We start from the raw sequence: 22,654 nt of genomic DNA on the forward strand, positions 1-22,654 counted from the left end.
AAGCAGGAAAATTTATCTTTCTCTTCCAGTCTATGAATAAAAACAAGGAAGGAAGGGATGAGAGCTACTAGTTTTAAAAGTTTGAAGGACAGTCCAGGTAACTTAGAAGACTGTTGTTTCATTTTCAAGAGATTTGGGTGAATACAAACTCTAACTCCCACTACTTTTACTTAGACATATTTGAACATTTTCCCAGGCTGACCTGAAATAATTAGTTTAATTCACTGATTACAGTTAATCTCTCTGTTCCTTTAATAAATCATTTAGTTGTAAATGTGAAACATGTTTTGATAAGATAAGTTTATGTATCCAAAACATGTAAGGTTGTTTTGTTTAATAAACAAATTTAACATGCGGTTTTGTGCATTTATAAAGCACGAAGGGCCAAATCCTGAGCTCTTTACTCAGAGGAAAATTCTCAGTGAAGTCAATGAACCAACTTTACCTGTAATTACCACCTTGAGCAGTTTCAGTTACTTCAATGGGATTACATGAGAGCAGAATCTGACCCAATGTGAGTTTTGCCTAAATAAGAACTGCATCAGGACATCAGGACTTGGCCCTATGTGGATGAGTTAAAACAAGGTTTGACCCCTTTTTACATAATTTCTTTACCCTGAGACAGAACACAGCCTCTGTTCACATATTACTCCCTATTCTCTCTCTCCACTGACTCAACTGCCATCTTCTCTCTGTCCTTCTCTCTCATTTGCATGACAAATTTGGGACTCTATGTAGAGATCTGGCAAAAGGGAAGCCACTGTAGTTAGATAACATTAAGAAAAAATAAAATTATTTTGAATTTAGCTTAAACTTAGTACTCTTCCTACACTGAAACAACTTTTTGGGATTTATGGACACTTACTTTAACATGGGATGATAATTTATTCTGCCCCATTGCTGGCTAAACAGCCTGTGCTGTGGTACAGTGGTAACAGGTAGGGTTAGGGTCACTATGCATTTTATTTGCAGTGCCATACCTGAAAACAGGGCAATAACTGCTTTCCACCTAATATATTTCAACAAGCCAATTTTCTACTACATCTACACATGGATTTACTGCAACAGGAAAACCAAGAGGCTGTACTGAAAGACTCCTTCTTTACAGAGTCAGTGCACCTGAATACTTTGAATATTCACATGGATTCTGCAATGTTGGATTTTAATTCTACTGTGGTGTTTTGTTTGGTTGTTGTTGTTGTTTTTTTGGTGGTTGATCTAAGAATTATTGGGCCTTCTGCATCCTTTTCTGGGTTGTCTTGCCTTCCTACGATGAGGAGATTTCAGACTAGGCTGCTCTGTGGCCTACAAGAGGAAATTCAAGTGAGTGCCACAAGAAGCTGAACTGTTACACCGCAAATGATACAACAACTTGAAAAAATCCAGTACCCTGAAGTGAAGGGAATCCTATGACAAAGTCAAATATTTTTGTACAGCAGAATCCTGATAGCTAACAACCCTTTTGTGCATTGTTTAAACAAAAATAATAATAATGGATTTTCAGTTTGCCTCTATTCTAAATAATACAAACTATTTTAGATGACTGACCAAAGAAATCATGAACATGCACCCAAAGCATGATGTTTTCAATCACATAATTTTTTTTGCGCCAAAAGTGACTTGTTATTGAAAGCTTTTTTGTTACAGTGGCCAGGAGAAAGAGAAGCAACTCAGAATTGCATATAAAAAGTAACAGATTGCTGTTCCACATATCTACAATGGGTTCATATTCTGTCACAAACTGTGACACCTCGGAAGAATGGTTTGTAGCAAAAACAAGTACGTGAGACAGGAAACTCAGGGTCTGTTCCCTCTTTGTCACCAACTTCTTAAGGTTTTAAGGTCAGGCTTGACAAAGCCCTGGCTGGGATGATTTAATTGGGGATTGGTCCTGCTTTGAGCAGGGGGTTGGACTAGATGACCTCCTGAGGTCCCTTCCAACCCTGATATTCTATGATTCTATGTGTCTCCATCCACCCATGAAGGAGTGTACTCGCCCCATCAGCCAAGAAGTTGAATTAGGCCAAGTGGGACCAATCAGTCAATTAAGCTGCAAATAGGGGAGATTTAGGCTGTGTGTGGGGCACGAGTTAGAAGGGAGATCACCTACAAGGGAACAAGCAGGAATTTTATAAAGCCAGGAGGCTGGCAACAGGGAGTCTGCACTCTCTCCCCCTGAGATAAGGGAGAAGGAAGGAGGAATAGGAACCTGTGAGGAAGGGTTTACACAGTAGGCCTAAGAGAGAGGGTGCTGACTAAGAAGACTGGTGAGGGCATAGGTGTTGGAACTAGGAGTCCTGGGTGTGTGGCAGCACCCCCTGGCTTGAAGTAGTTACCATCATATACAAGGTTTACAATTTGGTGCAATGGCTCTCAGCACCCCCACTATATAAATTGTTCCAGCACCCCTGGGTGAAGGAGAAGCTTAAAGTAGTAGTCCAGAGAAGTAGTCCAGAGAAGAGAGCAGTAAGATTGGTGAAGACCCAGAATTTTAATTTCACTGTGGGGACCTAGACTGGACCCCAGAGTAGAGTGTGGGCCTGGGTTCCCCTGTACCATCCACTACAGAATGGTATTGCTGGGACAGTGAATGGGAGGACTGCCTGTATCACTGCAGGAGTGACATAGTCAAGGTAGCAGGCATGAGGGCTGCCTGATGCTGCTTGTGCAGAGAGACTTTGAAAGACCCCCTCCTCCCTCCCCTGCAAAAAAGGGGAAATCAAAGTGTAACGTGGCCGGAGGGCTGAGTCTCAAAACAGCCGTACTTTGACTCTGTGAGCAGGAGGAAAACTGCAACAGTGGAAGGCTAGAAAGGGGGCATTGTACAGGGAGGAACTAATTGCCAGAAGGGGGTGCCACCCAGTGGTGGATAGAATACCTTGTCATACTACCTCATTTGTAAATGGAGACTGGCAATATTCCCTTGCCTTGCAGGGATGCTGTAGCTGTTATCTCAAAGGGGAGCCAAGATAATTGTGTAATGGGTGTAGGTAACAGAATATAAACAAACTCCTTTTTCTCAGAAGAGCAGACCCACCCTCTGTCGTATCTGTCACTGGTGGACTGGTGAAGTTCTCCTTCCCTCTTCCCTATGTGGTGCACAAATAATAAAGACTGACCAGAAATAAGGGTTAAACAACAGGTAAGTGTATTAAGGCATAAATTTCAGATAAGGGAAAGGATAAATGTAATGAGCAATAACTATATAAACAACAGGTTTCAGAGTAATAGCCGTGTTAGTCTGTATTCGCAAAAAGAACAGGAGTACTTGTGGCACCTTAGAGACTAACCAATTTATTTGAGCATGAGCTTTCGTGAGCTACAGCATGAAGTGAGCTGTAGCTCATGAAAGCTTATGCTCAAATAAATTGGTTAGTCTCTAAGGTGCCACAAGTACTCCTTTTCTTTTTATATAAACAGCACAAACCCAGTGACACAGCAGCTCTTCCTATGAGCATAAAGCTCAGGCCCAAAAATACAGAACCCACCCTGGCAATTGAAACTGTAACCCCAACTAAGAAACCCCTAATTATTATGTCTCACTATATTCCCAGCACTTCCGGGGTGGCGGTGAAGTCCAGGACCTCCACTCCATGGGTAATTAGAACCTGTAGAGGAGGAGCACTGGAGAGTCCCTTGATGACAGTTGGGATGGAAGAAACGGACCGAAAACCCTCTGGTTGTTGACATTCCCAGGAACAGGAGCAGGTAAGTTGGAATGCGTCGTCTTCTTTCTTCTCACCTCAGGAGTGAATGGTATTCTTCGATGGTGCACTGGTGCCATGAAGACCCGAGCCGCACACGCACAATCACTCAGGTGGACTGCACGCACAGGTGCCAACTTTTGTTGGTGCTGGTGGATGCTCGTGCCCCCCCAGCCCTGCCCCGACTCCACCCCCTCCCTGCCCCTATTGGATCTGTCCCCAAATCCCTGCCTCTTCCCCAAGCACGCCATGTTCCCCCTCCTCCCCCCACCCTCCCAGGCTTGCCGCGCGAAACAGCTATTTTGCAGCGCAAGTGCTGGGAGGGAGGGTGGAGAAGCAGGACCCAATGGCATGCTCAGGGGAGGAGGTGGAGCGGAGGCGGAGGCGAGCTGGGGTGGGGGGGTAGGGTGGGGAGCTGCCGGTGGGTGCAGAGCACCCACGAATTTTTCCCCGGGGGTGCTCCAGCCACGGAGCCCCCATGGAGTCGGCGCCTATGATTACACCACCAGTTTGTGATTACAGTCCTTTTATACAGTTTGTGGCGGGAAAACATGGTATGATCCTGGGAAAGGCAGGAAACAGTCTGAGGTGGTAGAACCTTGGGGATAGCCCAGTGGTGGGAAAAAACAGTTCAATCCAGTTACACGCAGGCTAAGATGACTGTGCATAGAGGGGGGTCACAAGATGGAGTCACAAGATGACAGTTTAGATTCCATCTTGGATTGCTGCAATATCCTTAAAAACTGATTATTGGGTCTAATACATACATGTAACCTAATAATCCATGAACAATATAACATTTCATACCCAACATAGCGATTGTAAAGAATTTTGAAAACCTCAGATGCAAGGCACCATATAAGTCCAAAATATTATTACAAGAACAGTACCAGAATATTTCCAATATTGATTTTATAACATGTCATAAGGAAAAATAATGAAAAACCCTAACTTACCCTTAAAAATCAGTTTAATCTAACCTAGATCTGTCAACAGTTTAATCTAACCTAGATCTGCTCTAATTGTAACTGTATGGTGTCACTAAAGGGCAGAGTTAAGGGTATTTCAGTGCTTTACATACACATTTTCCATACCTTAAACATGTTTGGATTTCTTTTAAATTTATCTCTCAATTTCTTGGGTTTGCAATTATTTTTAGAAAAGTTGCAACATTTTTGTAATGTCTTTTATCCTTAAATTGATATGTACTTTCAACCTTTACTTAAGCATACAGGTGAATCCTGCACTTAATTTGCAATTGATTTACTAGATTGTTTTTCCAGGATACACACACACACAGAGCAGACAGTACTGCAGAGATCCTAGGCAGTGGTGCTGCATAGAGACTGCCAAAGCTGGCTACACCAGTGCTCAGAACAGCTCAGGATCAGGAGGGTGCAAAGGTGTCTTTAAGATACCTTGGTTCCTCCAACACCTTGGGCAGTGCCTGTCTGTGTTGCACTTCCAAGCGGCACAACACACAATATCACCCATTGCTTCATTTTCCAATTTTGATTATCTGTGAGAGCTCAGAGGCAGACTCAGTAGAATGAGCTAGATGATGGGGGAGATCATGGCTTTGTGGGTGTGGAAGGGGGGGATGATCGGATATAAACAGGAATATATGAGGAGTATGAGATGGATGACTGGGGATTACAGAGGGAAGGGGGAAAAGAGGGTTCAGTGGGGGTTGTCAGGATGGGTGAGCAGGAATGGGGATGTGGGGGTCAAGGGGATTCAGTAACAATGTCTAATTAGGGGAGGTCAAAGAATGTATGGAACAAAGTTATGTGCACAGGAGGCCTGTGGTGGGGAGACTAGGGCTATGAACCAGGCAGGTGATAAGTGGGGATGTGCAGGGAATGGGTGGTATCCATATCTTCCTATTAGGGTGACCAGATGTCCCGATTTTATAGGGACAGTCCCGATTTTTGGGTCTTTTTCTTATATAGGCTCCTATTAACCCCCCACTCCCGACCCGATTTTTCACATTTGCTGTCTGGTCACCCTGCTTCCTATTGATGTTCGTATAGAGTGGTGGCCAAGTGATCCGCCAGTAAGAACTGTTGACAAAGGCATATAGTTCCCTTCACAGTGCCGGTTCATTACAACCAATAGAATTGTTGCATGCAAATTAGCTGTAAAGGAAGGATGATGATTGGTTGAGTTACTTCTGATAGCACATTGGCTCCCCTTAAGAGTGACCTGAGCTGTTAATCTGGCTTTGGCTGTGCACTCATAATAATTCAATACAATCTTTAATAACATAAAAGCAGAAAAGAGTCCTGTGGCACCTTATAGACTAACAGACGTATTGGAGCATAAGCTTTTGTGGGTGAATATTTTGTGTATTCAACCACAAAAGCTTATGCTCCAATACGTCTATTAGTCTATAAGGTGCCACAGGACTCTTTGCCGCTTTTACAGATCCGGACTAACACGGCTACCCCTCTGATATTTAATAACATAGCTTAACAAACTAATTTTTCAAATGTACCTTCTGCACAAGATATCAGTAAGTTTTAACTACATGGAAAGTTTGAAGAGGCTGTGTTGTGCCGTTATTAAAGGAAATCAAAGTCAAAGAAAGATCTAAAAATAAGTTCTGAATTTCTTACGAGCTCATTATACATTATTTTAACTCAGGCTAACAGATTGACTTGTAACTTCTCCGAATGTTCATTCGGTATTAAAAAAGTAAGAGCTATGAGTTGGGGTATGATTACTCCTGGGAGAATTCTGCGCCAAAAAATTTAAAATGCTGCAAAGTTCTGCATATTTTATTTGTTAAAATAGCACAATATAATCACATTACTTTCAGTTATTTTGGTAATTTATTTAAGCTACAATACAGAAAAAAGTCACTAACTTTTCAGCATTTCCTAAATACATGGAAGTTAAGTTACAAATACTTGGTAACGAATACTTTGCATTCCAGTTATAATCCTGGCTGGGGGAAATGCTTGGTTCTGACTGTCATGACATTTTATTGACTGCTTGATAAAAGTTTTATTTGCCCTCAAAGTCTTTATTTTTTTAAATGGGTAAGTAAAATAGATCCTAAGCTGTAATCTAACCCCACTGTGGCACAGGAAAAAAGTGAGAAAGCACATAGCTCTTCCTAGCTGAGGATTCTCTTACTGTCATTTACAATAAGGCTCCTTTATACCACTTGGGCAATGTAAAGGAGCCTTAAAACTTTTACACTGTTTTATGCTGGGGGAATTCACTAAGAATGGGAACAATTTCCTAACAACAATAGGAACAACTAGGCAGGCAGGCTGCTATATTTTCTGCTCTGCATGAGGGGACAGAGCCTGCCTCATGCCTACCTCTAAACAACCCGAAGCCCTACCCCTCTATGACAGGTGTGCCACAATAGCGAGTCAGCATGAGGGACAGAGTCTTGCTCACTCACATGCACACCCAAGCAACCTTGCCCCCCCAGAGATGATTGACATCTCCCCATGCACACATGCCCAACACTCCACTGCCCCACACTGATGCATGTCTCCGCTGGCTGCTTCAGGCACTCGAACAGACATGCCCAGGCTGCTGGGGAAGGGGTGAGTGTCCCCTGCTGATTTCTTTGCTTCCCTATTTTTCTTCAGAGAAGCAAAGAAATCTGTGGGTGACCTGAATTCTGTGCACACACAGTGGTACAGAAGTCCCACAGGAGTAAATGATATACTGCAATGTTCATCTATAACAAATGATGAACTTCTGCTTTAAAATTCAGAACTTAACTCAACTTTTTACTATGGAATTGTTACCAGCAGCTGCAGAATGGAGTTGCATAATAAGTGCCTCTAGAATAAGAATAGGCCAGGGTATGGAAGAAGCAAAATCCCTGTTAAGAAAACTCTTTTCTATGGTCTCCCAGAATGATTTCACTGTTCCACCATCTTGTGATGCTTACAAATATCAATTTTTTGACAATTCCAGCATTCGATTGTCATTGTTAGACCAGCCACAGCCAGTTTCAGAAATTGACACAACAGTTGGCAGTTAAGTCAGATTCCAGATATCCTTTGTGTTAGCAGACACATATGTTAACTTTAAGTGAAAGTTGCTATTACTGTACACCAAGGAATGACCCATAATTACTAAGTATGGAAAATGAAAGTACAAAGGAGTTACAGGAAACTAGATAAAATTTTAAATACTGAGTGCATACAATCCCTTAAGTAAATGCACATATGTAAAATATGATGTTGCATATTCCCAAAATAACGTTAGTCTGTCATATCTTTACCCAGTCTCTATTTTTAAATCTGAAACCTTTTTACCTTCATCTACCATCAAACCATCATTCATCTATCAAACATGGCTCACAAACCTTACCACAGACCATCCTCCGGTTAATGCTCTCATTATTTTATTAGCTAGAGATACCCACAGCTTGCCATTTTACTCTTCATAGGCAGATCAGAGACTTAGCTCTCCCAAATCCCAACTATCCACCATAGTTAAGAGACTACAGTATATCACAGTTTATTCTCCAAAACAGTCTAACAACTCCATCCAACATATATTGAGGAAAAAAACCCAATTTACTCCATCTAGCTTCTCTACATGGCTTGGAAATCCTAAGACTAGTGGATGGGTGGTGGGGAGCAGTAAATGTGATATATATTGATTTTAGTAAGGCTTTTGATACTCTCTCACATGATCTTCTCATAAATAAGCAGAGAAATATAGCCTAGACAAGCCTACTCTAACATGGGTGCACAACTGGCTGGAAAACTGTACTCAAAGTAGTTATCAATGGTTCACAATTAAGCTGGAAGGGCATATCGAGTGGGGTCCCGCAGGGATTGGTACTGCATCCGGTTCTGTTCAATATCTTCATAAATGATGTGGATAATGGCATAGAGAGTACTCTTATAAAGTGTGCAGACAATATAAATCTTGGTGCTGTTGCAAGAGCTTTGGAAGACAGGATTAGAATTCAATTTGATTTTGACAAACTGGAGAAATGGTCTGAAATAAATAGGACGAAATTCAATAAGGACAAATACAAAGTACTACACTTAGGAAGGAATACTTTCCTATTTTGTATTTGTGCAACTGATGACTAGGAAGGAGTACTGCAAAAAAGGATCTGGGGGTTGTAGTGGATCACAAACTAAATTAGTCAACAAAGTAATACTGTGCCAAAAAAAAAAAAAAAGCGGTGAACATCATTCTGGGATGTATTAGCAAGAGTGTGGTGAGCAAGACCCACTCTAATAATTCTTCCACTCTACTCAGCACTGATAAGGCCTCAACTGGAGTACTGTGTTCAGTTCTGGGCACCACACTTTGGGAAAGATGTGGACCAGTTGGAGACAGTCCAAAGAAGAGCAACAAAAATGATTACAGGTCTAGAAAACATGACCTACAAGGAAAGACTGAAAAAAATGAGTTTGTTTAGTTTGGAGAAGAGAAGACTGAGGGGGGCATAACAATCTATAACAATATTTTACATACTTGAAAAGAGGAGGGTGATAAATTGTTCTCCTTAACCATTGAGGTCAGGACAAGAAGTAATGGGCTTAAATTGCAGCAAGAGAGATTTAGACTAGACATTAGGAAAAATATCCCAACTGTAAGGTGGATAAGCACTGGAACAAATTATCTAGGGAGATTGTGGAATGTCCATCATTGGTGGTTTTTAAGAATAGGTTAGACAAACATCTGTCAGGGATGGTCTAGAGAATACTTAGTCCTGCCTCAGTGCAGGGGACTAGATGACCTATCAAAATCCCTTCCAGTCCTACATTTCTATGATCTCTATGATTATATCTTCCCTTTTCACCTTCCACTGTGAGTCAGAGACCTCACCTCACACACGTGCACTGTCATCCAATCCTTTCCAAATGTCTAGGCCTCGGTTTCAACAAATCACACTAGTAAAATATTTATTTACCTTAGAGAGAAGGGAATCAACATGTCTATAGAATGTGTATTATATGCTCATTTGTAATCAATCACTTTAAAAACTTCATAAGTTGTGATTCTTATGTTAGCTGGATGGTGAGTGGCTACACAGGGGTAGAGTTAACGTTGAGTTTTGAATATGCAATGTGATATTTTTGCAAAGGTATACTTATTTAAGTCTGTACAACTGAACACGTGTTTGAATATACATCTACCTTCTCTTAAGTGTTGATTTCCATACTTTTTAATACTATTGGATAGATAACTTAAAATGTGTAGGGGAGAAAACTCTCTCATTCTCCAAAGACTCTGCAGCGAAGTTAAATACTTTCTTTTTAGCAATAATTCTGCTTAGGCTGTTGTAAATTGGTGGAATAACTTAGCAGAAAAAAAGCTTATAGTCAGCAGGCTCTTGTCCTCTTCCTCAATGTTTCATGTTTACAGCAAGGCAGTGAAACAAGTTCTCATAATGAGACTCCCAGTCCTGGGGTTCAGTCCAGACCTGTGGCCCCCAGTTGTGGAACACAACCTTCTCAAAGGCATTCTCTCTCCAATCAGTCGCCCAAACAACCTTTCATATAGCCCTTTCATAAGCAGGGCGGGGAAGGCTTACCAAGGCTGACATCTCATTGACAGGTTCCAGACAATGCCCCAAGAGTGTAGATCTATTCCATTTCCCCTTTTTTTGTTTTTGCTTGTAGAGACTCACAGTGGAAACAGGATGTTAGGATCTGACGAAGCAGCATCAAGCTACCAGCTGTTAGGGCCCAGATCCTCAAAAGTACTTCGGCATTTGTCCACTCAGCATTGCAAGAGCTGACCCCTAGGCAGCGTGCTGACTAATGGAATCCTCAGCTCTGAATTAGGCTCCCAGGTCCCCATACAAACCACCAGGAGAGTTAGGTTCCTAAGGAAGGGATCTCCTGAATCCAGCAAGCTGAGTGGAGAGCTGCTGAAGCTAGTCAAGAGTGACATACCAAGGAGATAGGTGAGGAGAGATTGAGGGAGAAGAGAGGAGTTTAGGTGCCTAAATAGCTGACCTGGTGCACTTGGGTGATAGTTACCTCCTTCTGCTTGGGATCCACAGCCATGAACCTGCTTCTGGAGTGAGGTATCAAAGCCAGGTCAGCTGCTTAGGTAGCCTATACCCTAGGCATGAAACCATGTTTCTCTCTCTTTCTGTCTTCTACTTATGCTCAATTCTTCTCACACTCACCGTACACTTCCCAGTGCCTTAGCTGTCTGTTGTAGCAGTGCTGCCTGCCTTGGCCCTCCATCTCTGTCACATACACTCGCAAGTGCGCACACACACACTCTCTCTCTCTGGCCCTCCTGTTGCGAAGTCTGACAGGTCTAAGGTGTGCTCAGAGCATACCTACAGGATTGGGCCCCACTGGTGAAATAGGTGTTCCCCTGCCTAGTTTGAGAATCCTGCTTCAGGGCCTTTGGCTTGAGCTAGGATTTGAGAGGCTCATTAGCTGTAAGGCTCCCCCTGCCACCTTTGCCCCCTGATTAATCACTGAGACTGGGAGACAACAGAGACTGTGCAAGGAAGGATAACTTCTCCTCACCTCCCTCACGGGCTTATGATGAAAATGGCTCAGTAGACCGTGACCCTTGTCTCTAGAGAGAGAAGGGTTACATGGAGGGACACAGTGAGCCTCTGAGGCTAGCAAAATCCGCCAGGAAACACGGGACCCATGAAGGTAAGGACAGAGCTTTGTCACATTCCCCACTCTCAACCACAGAGTCCGAGTGTAGAAAATAAACTTTTATTAAAAGGAGGGAAATAACTCTGTGTTAATTTGGGAAAACACCGCAAACAGGGTTCATAAACATAAACCATGAGCAAAACACCCACCCCCAAGTAAGTTGGGCAGTGTCCTTTTCCCATCAGGGTCTTAAGTCCAGCAACCCAAAAGTCCCTTCATGTGCCTGACCCTTCTCTGCACCCCACTCACAGTTCCTATCTTTGGTCAGTGCAGACCCAGAGTTCAGAGGTGCATCTCCAGAGTTCACCTCCCACCCTGGGTAGAGGGGGTGGTAAAAAGGCATCTTACTTGTTCCGCTGCTTGGTCATTCACTCGCTGCCCCTCTTTGTGGGGCTCTGCTCTGGCCCTCTGCCAGCTGCCCTGATGGCCACCTGCTTGCCGCTCCCGCCGCACCTTTCCACCAGCTGCCCTGATGGCTGCTTGTTTGCCAGCCAACTGTCGGTCACCTTTTGCTGCCAACTGCCTCTCTGCTGTGACCTCTGCACATCAGTCTCTTAGTGATTTTTAGCTCTTAGCAGGCAGGGCAAAAACTCAGTCCTAGCACAAAATGATTTCAGCTCTGCTTGAGCATTTCAAATAAGAAAAGGTGCTCTTTATGAAGCCTATTTACTTATTTCTTTGAACCGAGGCGAGGGGGTAGGAGGAGGGGAGAAAGAACAGGTTAACCAGTCCAGGAAGAACCCTTGGGGGAAGGGTCCACACCTCCTGGCTAGAACACCTGTCTCTATCCCTCTTACTGCCACAGGCCTCTGGCATTTGAACCCTTGGCTTAATGAGGTTCTTTCAGCTGAGGGTGACCCCCCTCATTTGGGACAGGTTAAGCACTGTTTTGCTCCCCTTTATTCTCAATAATGCCAACATTGGTACCAGCATTTCACTACCCCTGCATTCGGTACTAAGGTGATTTGTAACCCAACACCAGCTAAAATTGATCACTTTGAGCAACACACCTCTCTTATCTGCTGAATATCTAAGCAGAGTAGGTGTGTTCATGTAAATACAGTTTGCTCATGAGGTCTCTCCCCCTCCCAGCTAGCTGTCAGAGAAGATTTCAGCAGACCCTGCTTACAGTAATGAGCAGTTCTCTAAAGTCACTGTCAATGAAGATGAGTCATTAATTTCTCTTTCCATCTGCTTTAATCAAAGGCTATTTAATTCACCAAGAGAAATTTCAGTTGTATTTTTAGAAGTTATGAAAATACAGTTTCTGTCAAATGCTTCTCTGTTCATTCACTGTGTTAATACTCATAATACAGAAGCCACTGGCTGAAATTATTATTAATTATTGTCATTTTAATTCTTGTTATTTAATGCAGTGAAGTCATCATTTCCTTGTACTTTATTTAACACTGATGTGTCTGAAGGAGGCAGCAGCAGTAGCAATATGAAACTTATTAATCTTTTCTTTCCCTTTAAATTATTTTTCCCTTGCTAAATTCATTCTGAAAATGACCTGAATGAGGATAGCACTGCCACTGCTAATTTATAGACCAGGAGCCGTGTTTGGAAGAGCTGATCAGCAGTGTCAAAGGTAGTCCCCCTGGTAAGTAATTCAGCTTAATGCCAGCTGGAACAGTGGCTCCCAGACTCTTTACCGAATGCCCTCTTGGATCTCTGCCCTGCCCTTCCTTTCCTGCCTCTGTTCCTTTTTTCTTCTTGTCTTTTTTCCTTTTTGTGTTTTTTAATTTGTTTCTTTATTTCAAACAAATATTTGTTAGCTCTTTCCTCTCATGGGAATTGTCTCTATCACCAAATGTTACTGTGTTCATATAAGCCCATGGTGGCCTCCCATTCTCCCGCTCACCAGAAGGCTTGCATTCTGCGTAGCTCAAGAACTGGGAGATAGCTGATGACTCTCCAGTGCATAGCTGCTTGTGCCCTCCTGGCTGAGCTGAGTGCCATGGGGGCTGTGACTGGCAGAGATATTTGGCCAGTGGGAGGCTGTCCATGTCAACTTCTTCCATCACATTAGGGATTGTTTGAGAAAACAGCCCATGTTCATGGAATACCTGCTCCTTTACCTGTATGTAGGTGGATGGCAGATGAAGAGGGGAGTAGTAAGGGATCTGGGATCAAGCAGCTTTGCCACATTACAGATGCCACTGAGCCAATTTCTTTTCTTTTCAATGTTGATAAATGCAAAGTAATGCACATTGGAAAACATAATCCCAACTATGCATATAAAATGATGGGGTCTAAATTAGCTGTTATCACACAAAAAAGAGCTTTTGGAGTCACTCTGGATAGTTCTCTGAAAACATCCACTCAATGTGCAACGGCAGTCAAAAAAGCAAACTAAAAAAGGGATAGATAATAACACAGAAAATGTTATTGCTGCCATATAAATCCATGGTTTACCCACATCTTGAACACTGCATGCAGATTTGTTTGCCCCATCTCAAAAAAGATATATTGGACTTGGAAAAGGTTCAGAAAAGGGCAACAAAAATTATTAGGGGTATGGAACGGCTGCCGTATGAGGAGAGATTAATAAGACTGGGACTTTTCATCTTTGAAAAGAGATGACTAAGGGGGGATATGATAGAGGTCTATAAAATCATGACTGGTGTGGAGAAAGTCAATAAGGAAGTGTTATTTACTCCTTCTCATAACACAAGAACTAGGGGCCACCAAATGAAATTAATAGGCAGCAGGTTTAAAACAACCAGAAGGAAGGTTTTTCCTCACACAATGCACAGTCAACCTGTGGAACTCCTTGCCAGAGGATGTTGTGAAGGCCAAGACTATAACAGGGTTCAAAAAAGAGCTAGATAAATTAATGGAGGATAGGTCCATCAATGGCTATTAGCCAGGATGGGCAGGGATAGTGTCCCTAGCTTCCATTTGCCAGAAGCTGGGAATGGGTGATAGGGAATGGATCACTTGATGATTGCCTGTTCTGTTCTTTCCTTCTGGGGCACCTGGCATTGGCCACTGTCAGAAGACAGGATACTGGGCTAGATGGACCTTTGGTCTGACCGAGTATGACCATTCTTACATTTTTATAGGCCTTGTTAGCAGAAATCCAGAAAACTAACATCTTTCCATGACACAATATATGCCCCCACTGTGCTAGTTTTCTGAGTGTGCATTGCTGCTCTGTTTCTGTACACACACAGAATATATGTGTTATTGTTTTATTAAAGATAATGTTAAAAGCAAAGAAACAGCATTACTGCACAACAGCTACAGTAAATTTAAGGTCTGGATTGTGGCCAGTTCTTAGACAGCTGTGCAAGTGGAGGGAGAAAGCAAAACCTTTTCAAATTATACTTCCAGATAGGAGCTGCAAGAAATATAGTCCTTGCCAGGACTGCTGTGGGCTAGTTCAGCTAGTCAGCTTGAATGGCTCCCTCCTCCAGGAGCACCAGGTAAGCAAGTTCCTTTTACTGGCCAGCTGCTCTGAGAAATGTCTTGCTAAGGCACAACGTTTCCAGGACCTTGCCCTTGGGTGATGCCGCTCTGCATCCATCCAACAGGGGCCACTGCTTACAGTGAACAATTGAGTTTAAAAAAAAATGGATTCCAAGAGGTGTTCAATGATAGTTGGGACTACATATATCTATAAGATTAATGTTCTTAGTAAACACTATCCTAAAGAAAATAATTGAGTCCAAAGGGAGGTAAAGGCAAAAGAATGATGAAATATATATTGAGAGAGAGAGAGAAAGAACCACCACACTAGCAAAAGCATCTGGGGAATACCTGTGCAACACATTCAAGATGGATGCTATCATTCCAAGCTCACGGCAATACAATTTTTATAGTACCCTATGCCATCCTTTTCTTTTTCCTAACCATTCCACCCTCTCCCTGTCTGTCCCTCATGCATCCTCCCATCTCTCTCCAGATCTGTTTTTTCTGTTTCTCTTTCACACCTCTTCTGGGCCACCTCCATTTTACAGGACTCAGAGCTGTCACTATCAGGCCAGGAGTTGCTTGTTTCTCTCCTCCCACTGTGGAGGAGGAAGGTGTCTGACAGTGAGAGGTGAAGAGGTTACTTTGCTTGAGGAATCCAAACAAATATGAGAAAAACAGGACAAAATTTCAGAGATGGAGTGTTTTTTAAGTGGTTCTTCTGCAAAAGCTAGGAAATACTTCACTATCAAATATTAAAAATGTAGTTGTTCTCTGAAATGTTATTGTGCGAAATTAGGAGACTAAATTAAATCATTATGGTGAAATGGGTATTTTAGTCCTGCTTTAAGTATAAATCTCAATGCAATACTAACTATGGCGCTGCCAGGGATGCCCAGTAAATTGGTCAGATTTGGTGGCTAAGTAAGTAGTCAGCAGCTGGATACCTGATTTTTCTATTTTTATAAAGGTATATTCTGAGATAGAGGATGTTGACTTTACAAAACTAGGAACACCCAGGAGCTTTACATTTGCCACAAGCAAGTAGCGTCATTAGGTCTAAGCATTGGTGGAAAGGCCTGTTGTGTTTTTACCTTTAGGCACTGTAAGGAATGCAGAAGTTCCTTCTAGGTCCACTTGAAATAACCTGGAGGCTAAAAATCCCAACCACAACAAGGAAGAAACAAAATGTTATAGTTCACCGCAAAGCTCAGCCAATGCACTTTTGCATCTACCTAATTTCAAACCCATCCACTTGCACAAAACCAACATTCTATAAAAGGACATTCTGGGCTTTTAACACTGGGTGGACAGTGATTAAGTTGCCAGAGCTAGTTTTTAATGCCTGTATAAGAACATAAGAATGGCCATACTGGGTGAAACCAATGGTCCATCTAGCCCAGTATCCTATCTTCCGACAGTGGTCAGTGCCAGACATTTTAGGGAGAATGAACAGAACGGCAATTATTGAATGATCCATCTCCAGTCACCCAGTCCCAACTCTGGCAATCAGAGGTTTAGGGATACCCAGAGCATGGGGTTGCATCCCTGACCATCCTGGCTTATAGCCACTGATGTACCTATCCTATGTGAACTTATCTAATTCTCTTTTTTAACCCAGTTCTATTTTTGGCCTTCACAACATCCCCTGGCAACAAGTTACACAGGTTGATTGTGTATTTTATGATGAAGTACTTCCTTATAGTTGTTTTAAGCCTGCTGACTATTTATTTAATTGAGTGCTCCCTGGGTTTTGTGATATGTGAAGGGGCAGGGGTGCCGGAACAAGGGAGGCCAGGGCCCCATCGCTTTTAAAAGTGGGAGGGCTATTCCTTCCCACTTTTTACCAGCCATAAGGGCGAGTGATGTGGGGAATGGGTGGCACAGAGGCAGGGCCTTGGGGAGTAGAGGACTCAGTTTGGAAACTGGTGCCACCCCACTTATAGGGAGCTTCCACCACTTCTGTGAAGGGATAAATAATATTTCCTAATTCACTTTCTTCCCATCATTCATGATTTTAAAGTCGTCTATTATATCCTCTCTTAGTCCATAGGTGCTGGACCTAGGCATGCTGTCGCACCCCCTGGCTTGAAGTAGTTTCCATTATACACAGGGTTTACAGTTTGATTCAATGGCTCTCAGCACCCCCACTATACAAATTGTTCCAGCACCCCTGCCTTAGTCATCATTTTTCTACACTGAACAGTCCCGGTCTTTCATCTCTCCTCATGTGGAAGCTGTTCCATACTCCTTGTTATTTTTGTTGTCCTTGTAATTTTTCAAATTCTAATATCTCTTTTTGAGATAGACAATCAGAACTGCACAGTGCTCAAGGTGGTGTACCATAGATTTATATAGTGGCATTATGATATTTTCTGTTTTGTTATCTATCCCTTTCCTAATGGTTCTTAACATTCTGTTAGTAAAAAACAAACAAACAAAAACCTCTGGCTATACATTAAGCAGATGTTTTCAGAGAACTAACCACTCAAGAAAGGTCTTGAGTCATTGTGGAAATAGCTAATTTAGACCCCATCATTTTGTCTAAATTAATAGCTGGGATTAGGTCTTCCAACGTGCATTACTTTGCATTTATCAACACTGAATTTCATCTGCCATTTTGTTGCCTCGTCACCCAGTTTTGTGAGATACCTTTAACGCATCAGTCAACTTTGAGTAATTTTGTATTGTCTCCAAACTTTGCCACCTCATTGTTTATCCCTTTTCCAGGTCACTTATGAATATGTTGAATAACATTGGTCCCAGTAAAAAGAAAAGGAGGACTTGTGGCACCTTAGAGACTAACCAATTTATTAGAGCATAAGCTTTCGTGAGCTACAGCTCACTTCCTCAGATGCATATCGTGGAAACTGCAGCAGGCTTTATATATACACAGAGAATATGAAACAATACCTATTCCCACCCCACTGTCCTGCTGGTAATAGCTTATCTAAAGTGATTTCCAGCACAAATCCAGGTTTTCTCACCCTCCACCCCCCCACACAAATTCACTCTCCTGCTGGTGATAGCCCATCCAAAGTGACAACTCTTTACACAATGTGCATGACAATCAAGCTGGGCTATTTCCTGCATAAATCCAGGTTCTCACATCCCCCCCACCCCCATACACACACAAACTCACTCTCCTGCTGGTAATAGCTCATCCAAACTGACCACTCTTCAAGTTAAAATCCAAGTTAAACCAGAACATCTGGGGGGGGGGGGTAGGAAAAAACAAGAGGAAACAGGCTACCTTGCATAATGACTTAGCCACTCCAAGTCTCTATTTAAGCCTAAATTAATAGTATCCAATTTGCAAATGAATTCCAATTCAGCAGTTTCTCGCTGGAGTCTGGATTTGAAGTTTTTTTGTTTTAAGATAGCGACCTTCATGTCTGTGATTGCGTGACCAGAGAGATTGAAGTGTTCTCCGACTGGTTTATGAATGTTATAATTCTTGACATCTGATTTGTGTCCATTTATTCTTTTACGTAGAGACTGTCCAGTTTGACCAATGTACATGGCAGAGGGGCATTGCTGGCACATGATGGCATATATCACATTGGTGGATGTGCAGGTGAACGAGCCTCTGATAGTGTGGCTGATGTTATTAGGCCCTGTGATGGTGTCCCAGTACAAACCCCTGGGGGACCCTGCTATTTATCTCTCTCTATTCTGAGAACTGACCACATATTCCTACCCTTTGTTTCCTATCTTTAACCAGTTACTGATCCATGAGAGGTCTTTCCCTTCTATCCCTTGACAGCCGACTTTGCTTAAAAGCCTTTGGTGAGGGACCTTGTCAGAGGCTTTCTGAAAGTCTAAGTACACTAGATCCATTGGATCACCCTGGTCCACATGTTTGTTGACCCCCTCACAAAATTCTAATAGATTGGTGAGACATGAGTTCCCTTTACAAAAGCCATGTTGACTCTTCCCCAATATATCAGACGCATAGATGAATGTGATAATTCTGTTCTTTTAAAAATCAGTGTCCCATTAGGTATCCATCAGTTATCTAGTACAGAGGCTGATTTAAGTGATAGGTTAGTAGTGCTGCAATTTCATATTTAACGTCCGTCAGAACTCTTGGATAAATACCATCTGGTCCTGGTGACTTAATTTATGAATTTTTTCCAAAACCTCCTCTATTGACACCTCAATCTGGGACAGTTCCTTAGATTTGTCACCAAAAAAGAATGGAAATCTGCCTCACATCCTCTGTAGTGAAGATCGCTGCAAAGAATTCATTTAGCTTCTCTGCAGTGGCTTTGTCTTCCTTGAGTGCTCCTTTAGCACCTCCATGGTCCAGTGGCCCCACTGCTTGGCAGGCTTCCTGCTTCTGATGTACTTATTTTTTGTTTTTGCTGTTTAGTTCTTGTGTCTAGCTAGTTGCCCTTCATTCTTTTTTGGCCTGCCTACTTTTGCACTTGACTTGCCAGAGTTGATGTTCTTTTCTATTTTCCTCAGTAGGATTTGATTTCCAATTTTTAAGGTGTCGGTCTCTGACGGTCTCTTTTATTCTGTTTAGCTGTGGTGGCATTTTTGGTCCTCTGACTTTCTTTTTTTTATTTGGGATATATATATATATATATAGTTTGAGCTATTATGATTTTTTTGTAAAGTTTCCCTGCAGCTTGCGGGCATTTAACTCTTGTGACAGTTTCTGTTAACTTCCGTTTAACTAGCCTCCTCATTTTTGTGTAGTTCCTCTTTTTTAAGTTAAATGCCACTCTGATGGATTTCCTTGGTATTTTCCTCCCCAACAAGAATGTTAAATTTAATTACATAGCAGTCCAGCTATAGTAACCTCTTGGACCAGATTCTGTATGCCACTTAATACTAAATCAAGAATTGCCTCTCCACTTCTGGGTTCCAGAACTAGCTGCTCCAAGAAGTGGTCATTAATAATGCCTAGATATTTTTCTCTCTGCATCCTGTCCTGTAGTGACATGTTCCCAGCCAACATGAGGGTAGTTGAAACCCCCCATTCTTATTGGGTGTTCTGTTTTTTGTAGGCTCTCATCTCCTTGAGCATTTCACAATCATCATACTAGTCAGTAGTATATTGCTATATTCTTATTCATAGGCGCCGACTTCCCCACTACCCGGGGGTGCTTGACCTCTCCCTCTGCCCCTTCCCCCAAGCCCAGCTCCCACCCCACTTCTTCCTGCCCCTGCACGCACTCCACCCCTTCCCCAAGCCCTCGTCTCTGCCCTGCCTCTTCCTGCCCTGCTCTGCCCCCACCCTGCCTCATCACATCCCCTCCCCCAAGCACCCCCCATCCCCGCTCCTCGCCCTCCATCCCCGAGCCGATCTGCGTGTTGCGAAACATCTCTTTGCAGTGGGCGGGAGGTGCTGGGAGGGAGGGGGAGGAGTGATCAGCGGGGCCGCTGGCAGGGGAGAGGCGCTGCGGGGGGCAGGGGGAGAATGGAGAGCTTGGCTGCCAGTGCGTGCTAAGCACCTGCTAATTTTTCTCCGTCAGTGCTCCAGGGCTGGAGCACCCATGGAGTTGGCGCCTATGTTCTTATTGTTCAAGCATGGCGTTTCTATCAATAGAAATTCTGTGGTACTGTTTGATTCATTTAAGATTTTTACTATGACTCTGCTTTCTTTCACTTGTAGTGCCATTCACCAACCAGTGCAATCTACTCTCTCATTCCTGTATATTTTGTATCCTGTTATTACCATATCCCATTGATTATCATCATTCCATTAAGGTTCTGTGATGCCTTTTATATCAATACCATTTTATACCAGGCACTCAAGTCCTTAGTATTTAGACTTCTTGCATATGTATACAAGCACTTATAAAATTTGTCAATATATAGTTGTCTGCCTTCATATGATGTAATTGAATGAGACTCTTTTTTGCTTTCTCTTCAGTTCCTACCTCTACTTTATCAACATTTTATCTCTCTTCTTATCTAGGATATAGAGTGAGTATCCCCTTTAATAAATCCTCCCTTAAGGGATGTGACTGTCTGAACCATGTGCTCCTCCACACCTGTCTGCTTTCTCCCAGGCCCTTAGTTTGAAAACTCCTCTTTGACCTTTTTACATGCCAGAAATCTGGTTCCATTTTAGTTTAGGTGGATCCCATCTTTCCTGCATAGGCTCCTCCTTTCCCAAAATGTCCCCAGTTCCTAATAAACCTAAATCCCTCCTCCCAATACCATCTCCTCCAGGCATTGAGACCCTGTCATTCGGGCCCTGCGCATGGAACTGGAAGCATTTCAAAGAATGCTACCATGGAGGTCTTAGACTCAACTTCTTACCTAACAGCCTAAATTTTGCTTCCAGGACCTCTCCCCTACCTTTCCCTATGCCACTGATACCTGCATGTACCCACAGCCACTAGCTCCTCCCCACTATTGCACATACGTCTGTCTAGAGCCATAGGTGCTGGAACTAGGGGTGCAGGGGATGCTGCAGGATCCCTGGCTTGAAGTGGTTTCCGTTATATACAGGATTTACAGTTTGCTTCAATGGCTCACAGCACCCCCACTATAAAAATTGTTCCAGCACCCCGTCTAGAGCTCTCAGGAGGTCTGCAACCTTTGGAGCCAGCAGTCAATTCATCGTGTGGTTTTCCTAGTCATCACAAACCCAACTATCTATTTCCAGTAGTCAAGTCCCCCATTACTATTATTTCTCTTCTTAATAACAGGGGTCACCTGCCCTGGAGAAGTATCTTCAGTGCAAAAGGCTCCCAGGATAACACCTGGAAGGAGGATCCCAACCACGGGATCATTTCCCTACATTTCAGCTTGATGTTCTCCTTTCTTGAGACTATCCTGCTCCTCCTCAACAGCACAGAGGCTGTCAGACTCTGGGTGGGACTGTTCTACTGTGTCCCGGAAAGGCTCCTTTGTGTACCTCTGTTTCCCTTAGCTCCTCCGGTTCGGCCACTCTGGTCTCAAGAGCCCATAGTCGGTCTCTGAAGGGCCATGAGCTGCTTGTGTCTAATGTACACACATGCCACCTTCCCACAAGACTGGTCATCATACATGTTGCAGTCAGTGCAATAAATTGGATAGCCTCCACTCCGCTGCTGGACTTCTGCCTGAATTATTTTTACTCTTGCTGTGTGTGAGTGTTTGTGTGTTTGAGACCTTCCCTTTGAGCCTCATCAACAGCTCTGAAGAGACATGACCCACTCTTTGGAGCTCTCCCCATTCTGTCTGTGGCCGGGAGGTGATAGTGTCTTTAGTGTGGTGAGCCCTTGTGTGTGAGCTCACTCTACCACGAAGCCTGCCTCAGCTTCCCACTTCTAAAAACATCTAAAGAACTTACTCCTCTCCCCACATTAAAGCTGTTCAAATAACTAATTTGTCAGTGTGCTGGCAGTTCCAAAAAAACCCATCAAATCAGTTCAGGTCACACTAAGGGCTTGTCTACACATAGAGGGCTGCAGTAGTTAGTGAAGTTCGTGAAGTGTAGCAGATAGTGAAGATGCTACCCGGGGTGGCGGGTGAAGCTTCCCCTGCCCCGCTTCTTCTGGCCAAGATCCCACCCCCACTCGCTGCTCTAAGCCCCCCTGTGGCCCCAGCCAGGGCGGAAGGGTGGGGCTGAGAGCTCGTTCAGGGCCATGGTGCGGGGGACTGAGACCTTGGCCCCAGCCAGGGTCAAGCTCTTGGTCCCAGCAAGGACCATGGCACAAACTCTCCCCGATGCCGCTCCTTCCACCCACGGCCCCTTCCCTGTGGTCCTGCCCCCCTCTGTCTCTTCCCCCATGGCCTTGCCCCCCACATGCTCCTTCTTCCCTGTCACAGTCCTGAGTCTAGAAGCCACAGTGGGGAGCGAGAGCTCCTCCAGCCCTGGGGCTGTGAAGCAGGGGAAAGATTTTTCTAGGGCCCCTGGATACAGGCCCCAGGGGCCTACAGTAATCTGCCATT

The 22,654-nt window shown here is 43.4% G+C and overlaps 2 long non-coding RNA genes across 2 annotated transcripts in view; one reads left to right on the top strand and one right to left on the bottom strand.

The window, feature by feature from the left end:
• Positions 1–3,409: 3,409 nt before the first annotated feature.
• Positions 3,410–21,806, top strand: LOC140905028 (uncharacterized). The gene is made up of 4 exons (XR_012156715.1): positions 3,410–3,708; positions 12,866–12,941; positions 20,643–20,695; positions 21,427–21,806. It is a non-coding gene; the product is annotated as an uncharacterized lncRNA (long non-coding RNA).
• LOC140905027 (uncharacterized) overlaps positions 7,875–22,654 on the bottom strand; it is a 100,038-nt gene continuing 85,258 nt past the window's right edge. The window contains exon 4 of the long non-coding RNA XR_012156714.1: positions 7,875–8,687. This is a non-coding gene — a long non-coding RNA (uncharacterized lncRNA). The remainder of the gene's footprint in view (positions 8,688–22,654) is intronic.

The sequence above is a fragment of the Lepidochelys kempii genome, chromosome 1 (genome assembly GCF_965140265.1).
Source record: "Lepidochelys kempii isolate rLepKem1 chromosome 1, rLepKem1.hap2, whole genome shotgun sequence".
In the NCBI taxonomy this organism is placed as follows: Eukaryota; Metazoa; Chordata; order Testudines; family Cheloniidae; genus Lepidochelys; species Lepidochelys kempii.